Source organism: Nyctereutes procyonoides, unplaced genomic scaffold (assembly GCF_905146905.1).
Source record: "Nyctereutes procyonoides isolate TBG_1078 unplaced genomic scaffold, NYPRO_anot_genome, whole genome shotgun sequence".
Taxonomy (NCBI): Eukaryota; Metazoa; Chordata; class Mammalia; order Carnivora; family Canidae; genus Nyctereutes; species Nyctereutes procyonoides.
Window position 1 is genome coordinate 37,059,723 of NW_026575133.1, and position 12,220 is coordinate 37,071,942.

General features: G+C 50.8%; 1 protein-coding gene across 8 annotated transcripts in view; it reads left to right on the forward strand.

The window, feature by feature from the left end:
* The first annotated feature begins 3,269 nt into the window (after positions 1 to 3,269).
* Positions 3,270 to 12,220, forward strand: part of COL6A3 (collagen type VI alpha 3 chain) — an 80,855-nt gene continuing 71,904 nt past the window's right edge. For 5 of the 8 annotated variants that reach the window (XM_055300536.1, XM_055300537.1, XM_055300538.1 and 2 more), the window contains exon 1: positions 3,480 to 3,658. The gene's annotated coding sequence lies outside the window, so the exon portion shown is untranslated. Of the gene's footprint in view, positions 3,289 to 3,478; positions 3,659 to 12,220 lie in introns of those variants that run through there. The other 3 variants (XM_055300535.1, XM_055300534.1, XM_055300542.1) reach the window with 3 other exon arrangements.

Genomic DNA, 12,220 nt, shown 5'->3' on the forward strand with positions numbered 1-12,220 from the left:
GCCAGACCAAGTGCAAGAAAACATTTAAGGGGAAGCTGAGCTGAGAGACTCTGTGGCTTATGAGGTCCCTCAGGGGGCCCAGACCCAGGGTCCTCAGTCTTCAGGTGGGTGCTGACACTGAGGTGGTTTCCTCCTGGGACCGTGTGGCAGACAGGAACTTAGACGTTTCAGTGGGAATCTCAAATCCAAGTGATTAAGTGAGAAAACCATAAGAGCCAAAATGCTCTGATGAGTACAAGGGAGGATGCTGGAAGTTTGCCACCTACAGCCACCAGCTTCTAGAAATTTCTTTAGTCACAAGCAGTGTTGGAAAGGGTCTAGATCCAATGGCAGGTACAGCTCAATATTATAGAGGACGGTTCCTGATTGAACAGGGTTTTTAAATTTTTGTGGTTTTTTTTACGTCTTTAAATCTTGTTCTAAATGATGTGTCACCTTTGCCTTTTAAATGATGGTCATTATGGGGTGAGTCACAGGGATAAAAGATATGGCATAGGGAGTAGGGTCAACGGCTTTGAACGGGGTTGTCTGTGAAGGATGGCAGCTACTCCTGTGGTGAGCACGGCTTAAGGTACACACTTGTCCAATCGCTATGTGGCAAACCGGAAAGTCGCGTAACATTGTGTGTCACCCGTGCTTCGTTAAATGAATTCAATTAAAAAAGCCACTTGGTGTTATGCTATATGTTGGCAAATTGAACTCCAATAAAAAAATAAATAAATAAAGTGATAGATTTCCTCAAAAAAAAAATAAAAAATAAAAAGTAAATAAAAAAGCCACTTATTCCGAAGACCGAGGAATGCACATTCTTAGCTCTTTTGAGAAGAACTAGTTGTATTCTTGATCAGAAAAAGGAATCACCAAAAGGGACCAACTAGGACACACTTGTCCCACTAACCTTTGGGAGCGGGGATGCCTGGGACGGGAAGTTGTCTCCAGAGCCTGCCTTACTGGGAGCAGGCGATGTGCCCCGGACGCACGGCTCTCCCGAGTGATGAGCTTGCAGACGCCAACCAGTGAGGTGCAGCAGGTGTCCCAGCCCGGTGCAGAGGGGACCCCTCGTGGGATGTCGCCTTCCCACGTGCTGCATGGACGGTGTGGTTGCCGCTCAGAGCCTCTTCATCTACAGGTGGTGGGCAGGGAAATGGGACAATCCAGGCCTCTGTCCCTGTCGCCCCAGCAAGACATTCTGTGAGCTGAACCCTAGGGCCCCCGAGAAGGGGTGAGGCCCTGGCGCTGCGGGAGCAGAGTGCTGCTGCCTCGTGTGAATAGAGGGGTCGGTTCTCAGGTTCCTCTCGGGTACCTGCGCTGGGATAGAGGCAGCCCGGGGGTGGGGGGCAGCAAGCCCTAAGCCGCTTCTGAAGGACAGTGCGTTCTCAAGGAGGGGACAGGGCAGGCCCAGACGGGCAGCAGTCCTGAGGCTACGAGGGTCTTCTTCTCTTTTTTCTTTTTTTTTCTTTTTCTTTTCCTTTTCTTTTCTTTCCTTTCCTTCTTTCCTTTCCTTTCCTTTCCTTTCCTTTCCTTTCCTTTCCTTTCCTTTCCTTTCCTTTCCTTTCCTTCTTTCCTTTCCTTTCCTTTCCTTTCCTTTCCTTTCCTTTCCTTTCCTTTCCTTTCCTTTCCTTTTTTCTTTTTCTTAAGAGAGAGAGAGAGATACAGACAGAGCATGAGCAGGGTCAGGGGGCAGAGGGAGAGGGAGAAGCAGACTTCCCACTCAGCAGAGAGCCCGACGCAGGGCTGGAGCCCAGGACCCCAAGATCATGACCTGAGCCCAAGGCGGACGCCCAGCCAACTGAGCCACCCAGACGCCCCAAGTCTCTTCTTATGTAAGTGGGGCTGTTGGGTCACGGACATTGTGATCTCTGCTGGGGGCTCCTGCCTGTCATCAGGAGGACTTCTCCCACCTGGTTGGAAGGGCAGGTTTGGACCCTACTAGGTTTATACTGGGTGGTCCTGGCAGCCTTGCTCCATGGGGGGGGGGGGAACCCATGCAACTGCACCATAGTGATCCCAAGGGACCCCCTGGGCAGAAGTTGAAGAGGGAGCTCCTATTGCACACCTGTGGCTCTTTGTCCAGGTGTGTGTGTGTGTGTGTGTGTGTTTAAGATTTTATTTATTTATTCATGAGAGACACAGAGAGAGAGGCAGAGACACAGGCAGAGGGAGAAGCAGGCTCTGTGTGGGGAACCCAATGCGGGACTCGATCCCGGGTCTCCAGGATCACACCCTGGGCTGAAGGTAGGCGCTCAGCCACTGAGCCACCCAGGGATCCCTGTCCAGGTGTTAGACCCACGAAGCCAGGATGTCATGCTCTCGGGCTTCTACGTGTCACCCATTTGTGGCTGCGGCTCCTGTCCACCCCGCCCAGCAGCAGGCACGGTCTCTGGATGCTGTGTCCCTGACTTCCCCAAACTTGAACGGGGTAGTCTGTGGAAATGACTTAATGATACCTCTACTGTCCATACTCGGCTCCAGAAAGATCTCAAAGTCCAAAGTATCCATCAGAGGGATCTTGATATTTCCCGTGAATCTCACCAAGGGTCCGTGCTGGAGAGCAGGGAAGGTGCGGGGGTGTCCAAGGCTGGGATTCTGACCAAGTGCTGCTATGAACCCTGGTTTTTCTCACCTGTAAAATGAGACCATAATCTCATCTAACAAAAAAAAAAAAAAAAGAGAGAGACAAATATATCTATTTAAGGTGCCTGCAGTGGTAGATGTTTGGGAGAAATGAGATAACGTGAATCAAAGTGCCGAGAAACGTGCAAAGCCTGGCAATTTGTTTCTCAAGAATTTTCTTGTAACTCTGAGCAAGGAAACCTCGTCCGTGTCCTAGAACGGGACCACCGGCTTCGCGCGCAGAATCACTGTGTAGACAACTTTTCAAAAAGAAGTAGCTTCAGATCCTTGTCCTTTCACTACTGCTGCACAGAGCTTTGCTTTGGCGGAAGGCCGAGGCGATGTGAATTGCCGGTTTTTTCTATTTGAAAGGGAGGTTATTAGGAGCAGTCTCGATTATTCAGAAACTTCAAGGAGAAATGGGAGGGCGTGGTAAGGGTGGAGGGGGAGACTGCATTTCCTGTTTTCCCTGCAGATGGTGTTGGAAAACACTGCAGGAAAACCATGGATACCCGCAGGGGGGGTGGGTGGGGGGGGAACCTCTAAACTTCATTCCCTTTGCCACCAGGGGCCCAGCCCAAAAGGTGACGACTGAGTGGAAGAGGTGGATTTCTTTTCAAGAGTTGGGGTTTGCAGGAGTCCGGCTAAAGGCTTGTAGGGTGAAGACAGTATTCGGTGGGTGACATCAGCCTGCAGCCGGGGCCAGAAGCAACAGAGCACAGGGAGTCTGGTTTTCATTTACAGTTGGGTCAGGCCCACAGTGGGGAGGGGGAGAGGAGGGGTCGGGAGGAGGGGAGGGGAGAGGAGGAAGAGGAGGAGGAGGAGGAGGAGGAGGAGGAGCTGCCTGGATCCCTGGATCGGGTCCAGTTCGGAGCTCAGTCTTCCCCCAAAGGCCACTCAGTTCTCCTGCGCTCCAGGCTCCGGCGAGGACGCCAGGGTTTCCTCTCCTGCAGACAGGAAAGCAGCCGCCGCGAGTGGGGAAAGCCATGCGAACCTAGGTGACTATAGAGGCCCCGGGACGTAGCCTTCTTCACATTTGCTCAGGGTAAGTGCGCGCTGTCTGCTTCCCGGAGCCTGCGGGCAACAAGGAGACGGGCCCCGGGAGAGCATTTCTGGGGGGCCCTCGCGGTCGCTGTTCCAGACGTGTTCCTGGCCCTCGGGGGATCCGCTGGGTGTTCCTCTCACTCTGTGGCCTCGGGGCTCCCCCGGTTGGCCGAGGGCGGCCGTCGCCGGGCGCCCGGGGCTTGCTGTGCCCATCCTGCGCTTGCCCCTCCGCCGGGATGCCCGGCTGGCCCTCTGACGTCCCCTCGCCCTCGCAGACTCCGGGGGAATGTGCTTGGTTAGCAGAAGCGCCTTGGCGAGGGTTCAAGAGCTCCCTGTGGAGCAGCAGCACTTTGGGAGCCGCTGTCCCCCAGGGGGGTGCGGCAGGTGGGCTTCCCCCCTGGGGCCTCGCATGCGCTGTCCTCGGGGGCTTGGGGCGACTTTGGTGCCCCGGCTCAGGGCCAGGTCAAGAGTTCCTCGACCGGTACCACCCGGGCTTCCTCTTTTCAGGAACCCGAGGTCACCGTAGGAGTCTCTGCCCTGGGCCGGGAGGGGGGCGGTTGCAGAAAGGAGCTGCCGAGGTCAGAGGAGGAGAAGGTGTTTGGAGTTGGGGTGGCAGGCCCCGTGGTTAAGGCAGGGCTCCTGGGGTTGAGAGGCCGGCCCGGGTTGCCCAGATGGGGTGTGGGTGCCAAGCTGGGAGCCCAAGGCCTGTTGCCGATCTGGGATGCCAAGGATGGAAAGTGCTCCCTGACAGCTGCCAGCCTGCTTTGGGGACTGGTTTCAAGCATTAGAGAGTGGACCAGGGTGGGGTCCCTGGGAGGGCCCAGGGAAGTACGGGGGAGTGTGACACAGATCAGCATTTCACACTTAGAGGTTGGTCTGGAGTCCAAGAACAAGCTGCTGTGAGTGCAGGGGTGTGTTCTGCTCCCAGAGGGAGTGCAGGGGTGCTGACCCATGCCAGCCAGCTTCTCACCCGGCACACAGCTCTCTCCACCCAAGAAGTGTAGGATCTGAGAGCTGCAAAGGTGCTCAGAGCCCTTGGGCAGATCCTTCTCAACCTCCCAGGGCACCCATTCTTCCCCTTGCCCTTTATTTTTAAATATTTTATTCATTTATTCCTGAGACACATAGAGAGAGGCAGAGACACAGGCAGAGGGAGAAGCAGGCTCCCTGCAGGACTCGATCCCAGGACCCCGGGGTCACGCCCTGAGCCAAAGGCAGATGCCCAACCACTGAGCCACCCAGGTGTCCCCCAGGGCACCCATTCTTAAGACTTCAAAAAAATCGAGCCAGAAATGGCTTTAAAAATCAAATATTCTTGGGTCCTGACCGAAGTTCTATTGCAAAGCAGTTGGCTGCTGGACATTATCAGAACTTCTGAGTTCTTTGCTGGGCCAAAGACCATGGCAGAGATTCTTGATTGGAAGCCACTGAGGTGTGGCTCCCTGGTTTGGAAGATGCAGAATCCGAGGCGGGGGCTCTGAGATGCTAAATCACTTGCAGAAGCTGCAGAACCAGTGGGTGGCTGAGATCTTCACCATTTCAGGGAAGCAGATGGCCCAGCAATGGAGGATCCCATTGCTGATTTACCTCTGGATTGGAACGAGCCATGTGCTAGGTTCCCCCCATAGGACAGCGTTCTTCTGTCCTATTCTACTCTAAGTAATGGGGAAATGGGTTTATGCTCCCTCGGGCTCTCCAAGATATGGAGAAAAGGTGCTAGGAACTTGCTGACAGGCAGGGGCGTGGGCTACAGGACTGGAGTGCTGGACCGGAGTGGGCTTCCCTCATTCAGGCCACCTCTGGGGCTGGGGGCCACCGGGGTGGCATTTGTACTTTACTTCATTCTTAACCTGGACTTGCTGCCGAGGGTGAAGACACAGGGATGTGGAGGCTGGGGGGCTTTTGTAGGAACTCAACATATAGGAATGGTCTCGTGGTCTTGACCATCTTTGTTGAGGGAGGGGTTGTCATTACCGCGAGGCTTATTTTTCTCTTTCCCCAACTCCAGCAGTGAGAGAACGAGGAAGACATTGGGTGGAGAACAGGGTCTGGGGGAGAAGGCCACACCAAGCTGGAGAAGTGTGGCCATCCCGCCTTTTTCCTATGGAGAAATTGGAGGGAGTGGCCACCCCACCTTCCTGGGAGGTGGCCGGGGAAGCCTCTAGAAGGGTTAGCCTTTGGCTTCCAACTCTTGGAAGGATGTGTGCCCCACCCCACCATGCTTGTGGGTCTCAGCCGATGGAAATATGGCAAATGTCCAAACGAGAGGTTTTCAGGGCATTTTTGATATGAGATCTTTCTGGATAGAAATGTCTTTATTTCTGCACCTCCCTTTATTCTGTCCACAGGAGCCCCTTCGGTCATTTTTGTAGCTTAGAACCTAACACATCACTGATGATCAAGTAGGAAGAAACCCCTCTAATGATTGATTTGTGGCTCAAATGAAGCTCCCTGTCTGACGGTAGTTTTGGGTCAGGGGGCTGCAGGGGGCACTGCTGGAAGCTGGCTTGCCATTCGGGTCCTCCATCCCGTCCCTTTTGAAAGTCGCTAGAGAGTTCCTGCTGGGGAGCTTCCGGCCTGTGAGCTTGCTCAGCATGTTTAGACAAGGAGATAAAGTATGGTCCTTACCAGCAGCCTGTGTCACCACCCACTTGCATGTGAAATTCCACAGTTAGGGTTTATAAGTCACCAGCAAGCCACAAAGTCTGTCCCATGGGACCGCCTCGCAGGCATGCCAATGACCTCAGCCCAGAGATTTATTTGACAATTCATTTCGGTCACTGTTCTTCTCGGAGGAACCCGAGAGGATTTGTTAGGTCTTGGAGAAGAATCCACGGCGGCCCACGGGCTCTCATGGTGCCTTCACCGTGGAAAGCAGGCAGGAAAAAGCCACTCCGCTGTGGCACCAACAGCCGACAGCTCCAGGAGTGACCTGACATTAAAAAAAAAAAAAAAAATCCCGGTAGTAGCTCTAGCTGAGGAAATGGAGGCCCAACATAATTCCAATTTCAAGGCAGGGAAGCTTTAAAAAATTGCTGCTAATTCAGACCGCTTGCAACTAGACAAGGACGCTTCTCTTCTTCCCCCGCATTTCCAGATATGATGTCTGTCCTTCCAGTGTAAAAATTCTGGAAGGTTCTCCTCCGCTTTAAGGAAAAGATGCTGCTTGCTTCCTCTAATGCATGGGGGATGATCGCCCCCCACTCAGCACGCACAGCGTCCTGGTTTATGGGGGCTCTCCACATTATGTCCATTTTTGGAAGCATAATTTTTTTTTTGCTTTTTTTTTTTTTGTATGTTATTTTGTTGGAGTTTGATTTGCCAACATATAGCATCACACCCAGTGTTCATCCCATTAAGTGCCCCCCTCAGTGCCTGTTTAACACCTTCTGGTTTCAGAGCTCAATTCTGGGAGGGAGATGAAATTAGGAGCAAGCACCCTCATCCCTGGGTGGGGGGGGGGAGCCTATCCTGAAAACGCAGCTGGGTTTTCTTTCCTCTAGAGGGCGGTGTATCCTTCCAAGCTCTAGAAAAATCTCCAAGGGGTGGGAGTCCTTCAGGGTGGGGTTCTGGGTTTGCAGGCAGTAGGTCCATAGCCATCTCAGCAGGGCTCACGGGTAACTTCAGACTGTTTAAACACATGTATTTTTAAATGGGACTGTAATATCTAAAGTAGAACTAAATTTGGGATTTTTACATTTTTTTCTGTGCTCAGACACTGAGGTGAAATTATGCCTTGAAATGAGGCACTCTGCCCTCGAATAATTTCACGACACGGACACTAACCAAATAAGAGCTTATAAGAGAAACATTTTGCCCTCATCTCCTGAGAAAAGTTTAAATGGACAGTAAGTGGTTTCAGAACCCAAGCGAGTTTGCATTTTCAGGCCGTGCGGTCTCCAGGTAGGATTCCTGAACTTTAAAACTGGCAGGAATGACGTTAAGATGAGCTGATTCTGTCACTCCCCCCAAATCCCCAGACTTTTCACTGCCAGCCCTTTCCTACTTTCTCCCAATAGGCAACGTACTTGATTGAGCCTTTTTTAAAGAATTCTTGCAGACTATCATTATGAACGTCCCATTTTAAATCTTTGTTAATAATAATAATATGTTATATATATTATATATATATATTACTGACTCTCAGACATAGGGTTAGCCTAGGCTTTTGGCCTGAGCTAGCCACAGTCGGGCTCCTGAGCAACAGAACTCAAAGAGAAGGTACCTAACTCTCTAGTGGGTCCCCGTGGTCCCATATTTGTTCAAGCTTGATAAGCCCTGCTGTGCTCCCCGGGTGTACATGGGGGCTGTGGGGTTTGGGGAGGGCTGCGGGGGCGGGAGGGGGAGATTGAGATGGAGACTCCACCCTCTGCTTGGCAAATATGTGATTTCCACTTGGCTATTTTCAATATCAAAAAAATGACTCCTTTGGTGGATGCTTTCCACGCCCTTGACATTTCGGACGCTCAGAGAGGTGATTTACTGGCCTGAGGTCACAGCTCTAGTAGCAGAGCACAGTCAGCATTTCTGGGCGCTCCTGCCCATATTAATGTGAGCCCGTAAGCAGATACCCGGGACCAGGGATAGCAAGGAAGTAAAAGTCGTTAGAGAATATTTTAGGGTCTCCCATGTGAGGAAAGGCACCCCTTCCCATTGACCAGTCTTCTACGGAGTAGTGTATTCTAAGTTGAGTTAGCAGAGAGGTCATTGTTTAAAAAAAAAAAATCTTCAAGAGGAGAAAAATAAGACAAACATGAAAAATTTTGCCAAACCCTTTCCCAAAGGTAAATTGCGAGTCTTTTGTGGGGGGGTCCGGCCGCCTCTAGAGTACTGTGATCCCGCTGTCTTCCCTGAATGCTCAGACTCACGGCCGTGCTTCACCAGTTAGGGGCGGCCAGGGGAAGGCGCAGTGGGAACCAGCTCTGAGAAATTTCCCTGGGGTGCACTATACATTTAGTTTTCACGGATCCAGAGCGTCGAGAATTGGCCACTGGAAGGCAAGAGCTCATGGGTCCATTTAATTTGAAAATTAAAAATTGAACAGCAGCTGGAGATGACTCAGGTCTCAAGGGAAGCCATTCCAGGAAACTGGTTTTTCTCTTCTGCAATCTTCATCAGTTGATTCAGCAGCCTGGGTCCAGCACCCAGAGCTAGAGCCAGCTGGGCCGAGGCTCACAGATTGCCCCATGTGCCCCTGGGGGGTTCTCTGTTTGTCATGGGGTCAGGGGGAGACCCAGCCCCGGTCAGTCCCAGGGAAACAGATGGACGGAAATCGTAGCAAGACCCCATCTGTCCGAGTGTCTCTCAGTTAGCCTTATTTCACACATAAATTAAGTGAGCCTGGGGAGATTAACTGACCATTACTGGTAGAGAGGTAAGGAAGTAGAATTTTTCCAGGCTGTTACCCTAAATCCAGTGTGGATAATATTGAATTAGACGTTTCAACTTAATTTTTTTTATAAAGTCTATTTTAAAATAATTTTCTCTTCCAGACTTGATGGTGATTCAGAGTAGAAAGCAAAAATGTTTAATTTGTCCTTACTAGAGTGAGAACGTTTTAGCCTCTTTGAGTCATTCTGCAGTGGCACAGCAGAGTCCGTGGCCAGGGAAGGAGGGGTTGGGGGGTGGGGTGCGGAGGCCAGTGCCAGCCTGGGGGAGCAGCCCCGTGTCTCTTGGGGCGGGACGGACATTTGTACAATTTCTTTTGAAGTGTTTTCGAAGGTACTCTCTGCCTTGATGTTAAATCTGATCTAGCCTCTGCTGAATGTTTATCATTAGCAGGATAAATGGAGAAAAAGCCGTGCCTGGCTGCCTTGTCTTCAAGAGGGCAAGATGTTTTCTACATGTGCATGGTGGTGTCAGGCTTTTCCAACTGCAGCAGACGTGGAACCTTCTGCTTCTTGGTTATTACCTTGTACCCTAGGAATCTGTCTTTTAAATCAATTTCCAAATATCTATCGAGAGGTTCTTCAGGTTGCCTTTAAGGGGGGAAGGAAGCTCACCCTGTTAGTGCTCAGCACACACTCACACGTGCCCTCATGCAGGAAGGAGGCCACTTGCAGGGGGGACATCCAAACAGCCTCCCCCTTTCTGTATTGCTCTGTTTAAATGCATGAGCTGCTGAATGGGTATCGTTTTACTTGATTTTACCAGGAGGAGCCAGAGATGAAAGATCTTGGGTTGGCTACTGAGTGTCTAACAAGGACATGGTGGGTGGCAGCAAGGCTGAGCCAACACACATAATCAGAAGAGTTAACATTTCGCTATCACAGGAAACACGTTCGGATCCTGGGTCAAACCGATAATGGTTTACAGATACGTATGCGCGGCTGATACTCTCTTGTGCATTTTCACAGAAGGGAAAGATGAGGTTCAAGTTGTAAAATAAACAGTTAAAAGACCACCTTCCGATTTGGGGGCGGGGCGGTTTCTCCAGATGTTCCAATGCATTTGCTTTTGAGGATTCCCCCAAAGTTCTTTCAAGTGGCAGGAATCCATTAAATTCCACCTTCTTCCTTTCCTAACAGAGGACCTGATAAGTCCTCTTTTCAGGGCACTTGAGTGGCTCAGTCGGTCAAGAGTCTGCCTTCAGCTTGGGTCCTGATACTGGGGTCCTGGGATCGAGCACCACGTCGGGCTCCCTTTTCCCTCTCCCTTTCTCTCTGTGCGCTCTCTCTAATAAATAAATCTTAAAAAAAAAAATCCTCTATTTACTTCCTCCTCCCAGTGAGGGGCAGGTGAGGAGGACTCCTTACCCAGGATTCCTACAAGAAGGGAAGGGGAGTAAGAGAAGGAGGGAGAAGGAGGGTGACTGCCAACTCAAGACCCTTAGGGTTTCCTGAAGTGTGACTTCTCCTCTCACAGCAGATAGGACACATGCCGGCCTGGTCTTCAACGATTTCCGTAGCTCTCACTTTACACAGGACATCAGAGTTAACAGAAGTCCCAGAACTTGATAGGAGGACCAGCCTGACTTTAAAACAGCTGTGCTCGGAGAAGACCCAATAAATGCCCTCAAAATGAGGCCTCTGGATATATTTAAGCCTTTGTTTCAAAATGATTTCCTTGTGTGCATGTGTGTGTCTCTTTCTAAAAAAAAGATTTCCAGACATGGAAAATGAAAAAGCTTTTGAGTAGACTTTATGAAAACTAATTTCATGGAGTTGCAAAATAGCTTGGGAGAGTCTTTGGAATACGACCCAGTACGATTGCGAGTCAGAGGTCTCTGTGAGGCAATCTTTGTAAGAAGAGGTATCTTTGCTTCAAATGGAAAGGCACCTCGAATCCTCTTCAGAATGAGGCAGAGCGGGGAAAGGCATTACTAACGCCAAATGGAAAGATGAGAGTGAAAAGGAAGTTCTATGATCAAATCTGTTGCCTTCTAGACACAGAATCTGTGACACGAAGAAGCAGCGCCTCACCCCACCCAACCCAAGGGTTGCAAGCGGCCAATTCTGGTTTTTCTTTCATATTTAAAAGAATGGTGGCACACAAATGGATTCTATTGACACAGACTCTGTCCCCAGGGAAGTCTATTTTTTCCCTAGAAGAGATGGGGAGTTTCCTCGGATTGGGGCCAGACCTGGCATGGTCTCTCAGGGTTTCCTGGGATTCTTCCCATGGGCTTTGCAAATGCAGACTTTGGTGAGGATTCTGGTTCTAACTTGTTTTATCCATGTGACCTTGGGTACAGCGCGTTGCCTCACGTGGTTTCAGTTTCCCGGCTATAAAATGGCCAGGGGGTGGGTGGCGCAGCGGTTTGATGCCTGCCTTTGGCCCAGGGCGCGATCCTGGAGACCCGGGATCGAATCCCACATCGGGCTCCCGGTGCATGGAGCCTGCTTCTCCCTCTGCCTGTCTCTGCCTCTCTCTCTCTCTCTCTGTGTGACTATCATAAATAAATAAAAAATAAAAAATTAAAAAAAAAATGGCCAGGGGGGTGGGCGGGGTGCAGTCCTTGGGTTGTTGGAAGGAGGAAATGAAATCCCACTGGCGAGATAGAAGTGCCCTAAATACTACTTGTGCCCTCTTGTCTCTATTTGCTGGGGTGATGGGGAGGGTTGCGAGGGGGGTGATGAGGGAGTGGCTGCATCCTTTCCCTTATTAATATGAGCAAGCCCGGTGATCATGTGGGAAGATGAGGTTTGACATCTTTTAACAACTTCACTTAAAAAACTTGGACTGCATGACATGATAAATAGAATAGATTTAATTGCAAACAGAAACATTAACAAATATTCAACAGCTGGGCTAGGAATACTTGAACCACATGACTGGCTCCCAAGCATGATGGCAAGAAAAGTGTGTGGGACCAAAGGCAGTTTCCCCACCTGGGAATCAGCTCGGCCAAACCACGTGAGCTCATCGGTCATGAGTGGGGCTTGGGTAACACAAGCATCGTCTCTAGGACAGGAAGAGCTTTTACCCTCTGTCCTCATGCCCCCCCCCTCCCCGCCCCTCCTTTCCCTTCTCCTTAATATCTGGGTAGATTTTAGAAAAGATAATTCTTGCGCCCTGCACACTCACTTCGTTACTTTGTGTTCTCAGTGGGTAGCACTTCTTT